Raw genomic sequence first — 11,048 nt, 5'->3', positions numbered from 1 at the left:
TCCAATTGCTGTCATTTTGGAGGCTAGAGCTTCATTTCTGAATTTGGGGAGGACACATTCAATCCATAACACAAGGCATCCATGAATCTAAAGGGACACCCATATTGCTGAGCACTTACAAATATCATAGCTTCCTCCTCTTTCAGACATGTTAGTCTGTTCCTCTTGCAAAATTAGTAAACTGTGTATCCCTTTCTACATCTTACAAAGAAATAGCTACTTTCATAAAAAAGTCTTCTGTCCAAAATTAATGGCATATTTCTACCTTAACTTGAAGTCACATTGGTAAATCCTGGGAATTTCAGGCAAAATATTGTCCTGGAGGAGAAAATAATGTTTGGCAAGATTTTCTCTAAGCCATACTGGGTAAGAAATAGCTTAATCCTCCTCGGTATGATATATACAATTTACTCTTACTACTATTTTGACTCTGTCTTGGTTTTTATACAACATAATATTTAAATCTTACAGACAGATAGGTAAAATACTAATGTTATAATAATGCAATCACAAAAAAAGAAAAAATGGCCTGAACAAAATTGAAAAAGCTATAGCCCTCATGAAATTTTAAATATATTCTTTGAGACTATACTTTGTTTTTATTTGTAGTTAAATTTTAAATATGCAGAACTAGTAATGTGCAACATCAAATTTTATAGATTTGTTTTACCCAACTTCACTATGATCTAATTACCAAAGGAGGCGTAACTACTGTAGAAGTATAACAAAGGGAAGGAATTCATAATATAGCAAATTACTTCCAAGACTGTGTAAATCAATCATGATTTTTCATGTATTATTTATTTTTCTCTTTTTTGTGTGTGAAATGCTAATAAAATATTTTATGTCTGTAAATAAATGTTATTTTTGTATCCCTCTAGGTTTATATTGATCCATGCCAGGGACAAATTAAAATGCTACCATGACCTGACTAAATTTCATTGCATTTGCCTTCGATTTACATAGGCTCACATAAGTTCAGCATTCAGTACACAATTCAAAATTACTTAAACCTAATATTTCATAATATATATTTTATTACCCCAAATCAAGAAAAAAAGAATTCTTTCTAGGCAGGCAAAGTGAACAGTAATCTATTTAAAACTTATGACTCATGTCTACTATATCCTTAGCAAATTTATAACATCTGTGCTTTTAGTATTTAGCAAAGTCCTTAGATGATTCCAATGCACCTAAATGTTGTAACCATTGGCATTTGTCTCATTTATTCCTATTCAAAAAATTTGTAGTTTTTTGAAGAAAATTAATCTTAGTAACAGACCATAATAAACTTAGCTTTTAAATAATTAAAATTTAATAGTAAAAATCTTGATGTAGAAACTGTTTATGTGATGGTTTTTCTTTTCCTTTACTTTTAGAAAAAATGTTATTTACACCAGAGCAAAACTGATACATTATTTTGAACTATATTATCAAAGAACAACTTGGCCATCTGGTTTTCTAGCAGATGGTAAATATTTAATAAGGGAATGCCCCATACAGTCTCTAGTTATTAAATATAAGCCATTAAAATTTTTTAATATCCTCCCTGCTTATTCTCAGTGTTAGTGTCTAGGCAGTGTGCTGTGACACAGACAAAAATTTTTAATACTATTATTTGCATGTAAAAATCAGGAAGATATATTCCAGAGTCAGATAATTTCATTAGCTAAACAAGATGTAAAATGCACAGTGACTTGACTGGGGAATTAGATTATTTTTCTTTGTATGTCAAAAACTTGTTCAAATGTGACCCATTAGTTAAAATGAACATGGCTAAATTCCAAATTATTTTTTTTTCTCTACTGTCAGCTAATCTGCAACATGCTGACAATGGAGTGACCCATTTTTAGAATGCCCTATCCTTGTGAATAATAATAAATCATTGTGAGATTTTTCTTAAGGAAAAAAAAAGATGTATTTCAGCATTTAAATCTCCAATTAAGATACCATGGTTTATCTTACTTTTAAGTTCCGTTAGGAACACTATGGTTTATCTTAGTTCCATCCTAATAAAGAATTGATAAATGCTGATGAAACAAGACTTGACCACACTACCAATTGTGCTGCATCACCAGAAATAAGATTTTCCCAAGTGTAAAACATCCATAGCAGAGACAGATTTATGTCTAGTATCAAAGATTTAGTATGTATGCGAATTCAACATTGTTAAAATATTCTTAACTACCAGGAGCACTGCAGGTGTGATAAACAATGGCCAATAAAAACAATGATAGGGTAACAAATTGGTTATTTCAAGTATATTGGACAAAAATATTAGAGGAACATGACAAGATCCACATAAGACTTAGCCTAATGACCAGCCGTGGCATCTTCATGAAACATTGCAAGTGAATGTTTCCTTAGGTAGAAAATAATAGCAAAACGAGATGACGTTTTTATGGCTTATTTCATTGATTCAACAAGTTTTTTTTATTACCTTTCTGTTTGTTGAAATATATTTGACTTATTGTGTAAACTTAAGATGTACAACATGTTGATTTGATACGTTTATGTATTATAATATGATTGCCATTGTAGCAATAGCACCCCAATCATTTGAGATCATTATAATTTCTTTATTCAACAAGTATTTTTTAATTGGTTGTGTCTATCAGGAAGAAATATGGTGTTTGTAGTACAAATTTCCCTAGGAAAATGCTATAAAATTGCTTTATCATAGCCAAAAAATAAGATTATTTTTTGCTGTAGATAGTAATTGGCTTTATGCTAATGTGCCTTGTAATGCTTCTTACCTAGGAAAAGTGTGTTCTTTAAAAAATTTAAGTTTATTTATTTATTTTGAAAGAGAGAGAGAGAGAGAGAGCGGGAGAGAGAAAGAATCCCAAACAGGCTCCACTCTGCCAGCCTAGAGGCCAATGCTGGGCTTTATCTTGTGAACTGTGAGGTTGTGACCTGAGCCCAAAACAAGAGTTAGATGCTTAACCTACCGAACCACCCTAGCACCCCTAAAAATATTTTTAATGCTTCTAATTCAGAGTTATAATCCATGGAAACTGTGGAGTTTTTCAGCACAAGACCTTCAGATTTTAATTTTCTTCAATAGGACATATCTGGAACTGTGCCTTACCTCATATCTTCCATTCTCATCTTGTAACCTGGCAATTCTGGGCATGTATACACCATATCCATTTCCTTTTTAATTTAATAAATAGTGCTCAGGAAAGCATGCACCCAATGAAAGTGTTTACTTTTTATATAATTATAATTTGTTTTAAGCAATTATATTTAATAACATAGAATTAGTATTTTATGACTTTCATTAGTATTTCAGAAGTGCCATTTCAAATGAATTAAATTCCCCTTTGCAAGTATAGACTTCTTTGACTTACTGTGGGGCTGTGTCCTGACAAACCCATTATAAGTTGAAAATACCAAAAATTGAAAATACATTCAATACATTTAACTTGCCAAACATCTTAGCTTAGCCTTGCCTACCTTAAAAGTACTCAGAACACTTACATTAGCTTCCAGTTGGATCAAATCCTCTAATAGAAAGCCTATTTTATATTAAAGTATTGAATATAACATAAAATGTATTGAATACCCTACTGAGAGTGAAAAACAGAATGGTTGTAGGGGAACAAAATTGTTGTCAGTGGATTGTTCACACTGGTGATTGTGTAGCTAACTGTGAGCCACGGTGCTGATGGTGCCCAGCATCACTAGAGAGTAAACTACCAACTCACTAGCCAGGGAAAAGATAAAAATTCAAAACTCAAAGTACTCAAAGTACAGTTTCTACTGAATGCATACTGCTTTTGCACCACTGTAAAGTCAAAAAATTGTGTGTTGAACCCTCATAAGTCAGGGACCATCTGTAATGGCATACTCATTTTGAACTCTTATAATGATGGATTGTTTGCATATCACAGAGTGATCAATCAAACTAATTTTTTAGGTCTTAGGAATTGACCTTTAAAACTTAGATTTATCATGTTTTCATAAGTTTTATTTATTGTGAGTAACAAGTAAAGTTCAGAGTCGAAGTACTTTTGAATTGGTGGGAATTTTATAAGAGTAACCCTTTATAGAAGACCATTCTTAGTTTTGCCTATCTCTCCATTAAAAATGAAGTCCCCAGTATCCTAAATTTTCAACATACCATAAGAAGTTAATTCACTATTTTCTTCTTTTCACTTCTCTTTTTTTGTTATATAAATATGATGGCAAAGTAATATGTGAATAATAAGTAAAATATAACCTACAGGCAACCTGCTTTGAGCAATTCAACATCAACTCTCAAATCCTAGGTCCTCATTACATCAACACACTGAATTTTAAAACTTTCTTGTTCTGTTGGATTTTACTTAAAAAACAACAGCTTGAATTGGCAATTTTTAATATTTCAATAAAATTTAATGTTAACAATAAAATAAAACATTTTAAATATTTACAATAAAATAACTTACAAATAAAAGTGATATAAAGCTGTTGTAATAATTATGATAGTACACCAATATCACTGGGATTGAATATGATTTAGGGATTGCTTGTTGAAAAAACAAAAGGAACATCTTTGGATGCCTGGTATTTGAATTTGTTTCCTAGGACCACTTCTTTCCACCTTTTGTGTGCAGAAACAAACACCCCAGCCTACCACATGACTGGTTACTTAGGTATGCAGCATCCATAGCTCATCTTCCATATCCATTTTCTTTGTATCCTGAAGAAAAACCTCATCAGTTTTAACTTATTTGAGGGACCCCATGTTTGCATTGCTCTCTAACATTTATATATTTAAATTAGATAAAAGTAATGTTTTGTAAATTTACTTAAAAATATTATCTTTATCCAAATGGTATTTCTAATAAGAAAGGGTGTTTAAGTTTGAAATATGTCCAAATACGGAACGTCTGGAATCTATGCCAAAATTAATGACATTGACCTCAAAGAATATTTATTTGGGCCTAATAGATTTAACCATTTCAAAAGATAATGTAAGAGATTGGTATTTTATATGCTCAAATTCAAGGCGCAGTTGTTGTTTTTCTAAGATCTCTAAAAAAGAATGAACAAGACAGTTTGCCAGAATATCATGTAAAGTAGCAGTAAGTTTCAGCTTGTTGCAAACCTGTCTTTCTCGAAGCAGCAATGGGCCTTATTTCAGTACATTCGAAGAAGAGCACTGGGAATGACAAAAAAGCAGAAATGGTGTAAGAAATATAAAGCAAGATGTGGGGGAATTTATCATTTTTCTGTTTTAAAACAATATAAAAAGGTGATATTCACAGATTCTATATAGTTTGTTAATTGTACTGAGATAACAGAAAACGGAATGAAAATATGCGAAAAAGCAAACTTATTGTCTCTTGATCTCTTTGGTTTATTTAATCTTGGAGTGTAAGAGATGGGTTGTCATGTAAATGAGTGTCAGAAAAATGACAAAGCAGCATATTTTTCACAAATACATGTTGGAAGAAGACCAGAGAATTTGTCTGTTTTCACATAATTTTAATGTTCATCTACATGTATCATTTCTAACCTAGAGTGCATAAGTTATTATATAGAACAATTGGAAGCTGTGGAGTGAACACAGAGGAGACGAATGAAAAGCTGTTAAAACGGAATGTCTTGAATTACAAGGGGAGAGAAAGGCAAAAAGAAAAAATGGGAAAAGTAAAAAAAAAAAAAAAAAAAAAAAAAAGCTTTGTAAGAAAATTCATTTTGCAAAAATTTTACAAACTGAAAGGATTGGAAATTTGATTAAGACTAGAAAGTTTTAGAGGAAAAAAAAGAGCTTTTAAAAAAGAATGTTGTTTAATGGTAAGTGAGGGATATGACATAGAACTAATGAATTAGACCACTGATTTTAGTACGGACTTCATTAAATATGTTTTGCATTGAGTTGTTATTGACAAGCTAGGAAATGAGAACTGATGTAAAGAGCTAATACTACAGCTAATAAAGAAGGGAGAAAATCTTTTCATCTATGAACAGGTAAAAAATGCCATAGAAAGATGCATTCATAGTTTTCCTACAAATGGTTTTAAAATGGTTTATAGTTTCTTAGGAAAAATACGCTTTTGAGGTTATCCCCTAAAAAGAGCCCAACAAGATTTCCAAAAGCAATTCAAATATTAATATAAGAATTTGAAACATGGTTATAGTGGCTGCAGACTGATTTTCAAAGTGGTTGTCTTCGGTATAGGTGTGTTGGGGCTTTCTCTAATTCATTCATCATGTTAGATATACGGGAGCTTTTTATAAATAATCTTGGATCTGACCAACTATCAGTTCATGAGCTTAATATATAACAACTCGAGATCCATGGTTTTGTTAAATCGGTACATGTGCTCACACAAGAAAGAATAATTCCTAAGGCAACTTACCAAAAATCAGGAAGACAACACATATCCAGTTACTTCATGTAAATGGGTTATTTGATGCTATATAGAATGTCAGCAAGCACTCAATTACATAAATATTATATTACACACTCACATAAATATTAAAACTGGTAAACATATGAACCAATATTATATGCAAAAAAATAATAAATAAGTATTGTCATTGATAGATGAAATAGAAACGCTTTTAAAATGGGAAAAATGAGGGGTGCTTGGGTGGCTCAGTCGGTTAAGCGTCCGACTTCGGCTCAGGTCATGATCTCAAGGTTCCTGAGTTTGAGTCCCGCATCGGGCTCTGTGCTAACAGCTCAGAGCCTGGAGCTTGTTTCAGATTCTGTGTCTCCTTCTCTCTCTGCCCCTGCTCTGCTCACACTCTGTCTCTGTCTCTCAAAAAAAAGTGAATAAACATTAAAAAAAATAAAAAAATAAAATAAAATGGGAAAAATTATAAAAAATAAAAATTTTTACTCTTCATTTTAATATGAGCATGAGAAAGATCCTTTGGTTTATAACAATGATCATATTCATTCACTGACAGGTAAATGTTACACCAAAAAAATACCAGCATAGAATATTATTTTTGATACATAAAATAGATTCCTTTAATGTCCAAGCACAAGCACCATATGCAGTAACTATGAATAAATAAATCAAACTTAATACATACTCTGGAGCAATTTAATTCTACAACAGATACCAAATTAAAGAGGACTATGGTATCAGAAAGACACAGCTATGATAAATCCTCTGTTGAAGCTTCAGGCTCAGTTCCTCGTTTCAATAACAGGCAAACCTCTTTTTATTGCCCTTTTCTTTATTGCACTTCACAGATATTGAGTTTTTAGAAATTGAAGGTTTGTGGCTACTCTACATTAGAGCAAGTCTTTTCCAACAGCATTTGCTCACTGCATGTCTCTTTGTCACAGTTTGGTAATTCTCACAGTATTTCAAACTTTTTCATTATTCTTATTGAATTGGTTATGGTGATCTGTGATAGTGATTCTGACTCACATAAAGCTCAGATGGTGATTAGTATTTTTTGACAATAAAATAATTTTTAAATTAAGGTATGTACATTTTAGACATGCTATTGCATATTTAATAGATGACATTATAGTATAAACATACTTTTAAAGAATTTTTTTAATGTTTATTTATTTATTTGTTATTTATTTATTTATTTATTTATTTATAACGCATATTTGAGCCTCAGATCATCTGGGGCTTCTGGAACCTAAAGATATAATAGTTAGTGCCATAGCAGTGCTCCAGGCAATGGTAAAGGGAAAAGGAAATGTCCTCTAATTGGGAAATTTAAAAAAGAAAGCAAGAGAGACAGGGAGAAAGAAAGAAAGAAAGAAAGAAAGAAAGAAAGAAAGAAAGAAAGAAAAAGAAAGAAAGAAAAAGAAAGAAAGAGGAAGGAAGGAGGGAAGGAAGGAAGGAAGGGAAGGAGGAAGAAGGAAAGAAAGGGAAAAACTTTCATCCTAGGCCAGGATTTTCAAGAACAATTCATGTTATGCAGATGAGAACCACCTTAACAAAAAGGTGTAAAAATGATGTGTAAAAGCAAGGAGTAAAAACAGTGTACCATATGTAAAAGCAAGCAGAATCAAAAGCTTATAAAGAACAAAATAATACTAGAAATAAAATAAAATAGAATCCCACAAAGATTCCAGATCTATAATTATAAGGCATATATTATAAAAGCAATTTTAATTATTAAAAAAAATTAAAGATAGGGGCTCCTGGGTGGCTCAGTTGTATAAGTGTCTGACTTCAGCTCAGGTTATAATCTCTTCATGATTTCAAGCCCTAAATTAGTCTCTCTATTATCAGTGCAGAGTCTGCTTCAGATCCTTTGTCTCCCTCTATCTCTGCCACTCCCCTGATCATTCTCTCTCTCTTTCTCTCTTTCAAAAATAAAGACCTACCAATTAAAAAAAAAAATTAAAGATAAACTTTAAGATGTTTTTAGGTATCAGGTGCAATGAAATTTAACCTATCAGATTTGAAAACAAAACACATTTGAAAAAGCAGCAAATAAAATTTTTAAATAATAGAGGAACCTGAGCGGCTCGGGTGGTTAAGCATCCGACTACTCATTTCAGTTCAGGTCATGGTCTCATTTTGAGTTCGAACCCTGCGTTGGACTCTGTGCTGACAGTGAGAAGCCACTTGGATTCTGTTTTCCTCTTTCTCTGCCCCTCTCCCATTCTCCCTCTCTCATTTCTCAAAAATAAAAAACATTTTAAAAAACTTTTCTTGTTTTAATTTTGTCATTACTCTGTACCATTTAAAAAAAGTTTTCTTAAATTATAAGTATAGTACAGGCATACCTCAGAGATACTGCAGATTCAGTTCCAGACTACTTCAATAAAGTGAATATTGATATAAAGAGAGCCAAATGAATTATTTTGATTTTTTAGTACATACAAAAGTACGTAGGGGCTCCTGGGTGGTTCAGCTGGTTAAGCTCTGACTTCGGCTCAGGTCATGATCTCATGGTTCATGAGTCTGAGCCCTGTATCTGGCTCTGTGCTGACAGCTCAGACCTGGAACCTGCTTCTGATTCTGTGTCTCCCTCTCTCTCTGCCCCACCCCCACTTGTGCTCTGTCTCTCAGCATGGAGCCCGACATGGGGCTTGATCCCATGAACCAGGAGATCATGACCTGAGCTGAGATCGAGTCAGACACTTAACCAACTGAGCCATTCAGCCTCCTTACAATGAAATATTTTTATCTCTATTTCACATCTTAAACCTGAAGTTATTAGAATAATTCTCCCCTGCCATTATTTCTACCTTACTTTAGAAAGCCCATGGGGCACCTGGGTGGCTCAGTCGGTTAAGAGGCCGACTTCAGCTCAGGTCATGATCTCATGGTCCGTGAGTTCGAGCCCCGCGTCGAGCTCTGTGCTGACAGCTCAGAGCCTGGAGCCTGTTTCAGATTCTGTGTCTCCCTCTCTCTGACCCTCCCCTGTTCATGCTCTGTCTCTCTCTCTGTCTCAAAAATAAATAAACGTTAAAAAAAAGCCCATCTGACTATATTTTCATTTCTATCATTTGTACAGATATCAGTCTTAAATGATCCTAATCACTCTCTAAACACATCACCTTCCTTAGCCATAGCTACTAATTGGTTGCTGAAAGATGTACAGATTTTTTTTTTTATGCAAAGCCACAATTTACACCATAACTGTCTGATTCTATTTTCCATGATTCTACTATCCAAACTCTATAGATATGACCTGTTTGATTCCTAATTCTATGTCATTTTTGATATTTTTCTCCCATAATTGGATTACATATTTCTATTGATGCAGTCACCTATTGTTAGACTGGAAATTTACTTTCTATATGCACCTTGAACTAATGATTCAACTCTCAGTGTTTTGACCTTCCTCTGAAGTTATACTTTTTTTTTTTTAATTTAGATTTTAGTTAGTTAACATGCAGTGCAATATTGGTTTCGGGAGAGAAACTCAGATTCATCACTTAAATACAACACTCAATGCTCATCACAAGTGCCCTCCTTAGTAACCATCACCCACCTAGCCCATCTCCCACCCACCTCCCTCCCCCTCTGTCAACCCATAGTCTGTTCTTTACCATTAAGAGGCTCTTGTGGTTTGTTTTCCTCTCTTCTCTCCCCCCACCCCCACTTCCCATAGGTTCATCTGTTTTGTTTCTCAAATTCCACATATGAGTGAAATCATATAGTATTTGTCTTTATCTAATTGACTTAGCTTAGTATAATATATTCTAGCTCCATCCTTGTCATTTCAAATGGCAAGATTTCATTCTTTTTTTTTTTTTTAATTTTTTTTTTTTAACGTTTATTTATTTTTGAGACAGAGAGAGACAGAGCATGAACGGGGGAGGGTCACAGAGAGAGGGAGACACAGAATCGGAAACAGGCTCCAGGCTCTGAGCTGTCAGCACAGAGCCCGACGCGGGGCTTGAACCCACGGACCGTGAGATCATGACCTGAGCCGAAGTCGGACGCTTAACCGACCGAGCCACCCAGGCGCCCCAAGATTTCATTCTTTTTGATGGTGGGGTAATATTCCATTGTATGTATATACCACATATTCTTTATCCATTCATCAGTTGGTGGACATTTGACCTCTCTCCATAGTTTGGTTATTGTTGATAATGCTTCAATAAACACAGGGTGCATGCACACCTTCAAATCTGTATTTTTGTATCCTTTGGGTAAATACCTAAAAGCACAGTTGCTGGATCATAGGGTAGTCCTAGTTTTAGTTTCTTGAAGAACCTCCACACTGTTTTCCAGAGTGGCTGCACCAGTTTCCATTCCCACCAACAGTGCAAGAGGGTTCCCCTTTCTGGGTATCCTCACCAACATCTGATGTTTCTTATGTTGTTAATTTTAACCATTCTGACTAATGTGAGGTAGTATCTTGTGGTTTTGATTCGGATTTCCCTGATGTGTGATGTTGACCATCTTTTCATGTGTCTGTCAGCCATCTGGATGTTTTCTTTGGCAAAGTGTCTATTCATGTCTTCTACCCATTACTTAACTGGGATGTTTGTTTTTTGGGTGTTGAGTTTGATAAGTTTTTTATAGATTTTTTTTAGATTTAAATTTTTTATAGATTTTGCATACTAACCCTTTATCAGACATATTGTTTGCAAATACCTTCCCTCATTCTGT

This window comes from Panthera onca, chromosome C1 (genome assembly GCF_046562875.1).
Source record: "Panthera onca isolate mPanOnc1 chromosome C1, mPanOnc1 haplotype 2, whole genome shotgun sequence".
Taxonomy (NCBI): Eukaryota; Metazoa; Chordata; class Mammalia; order Carnivora; family Felidae; genus Panthera; species Panthera onca.
The sequence above is the reverse complement of the archived record's forward strand: the minus strand, read 5'-3'. Positions refer to the sequence as shown.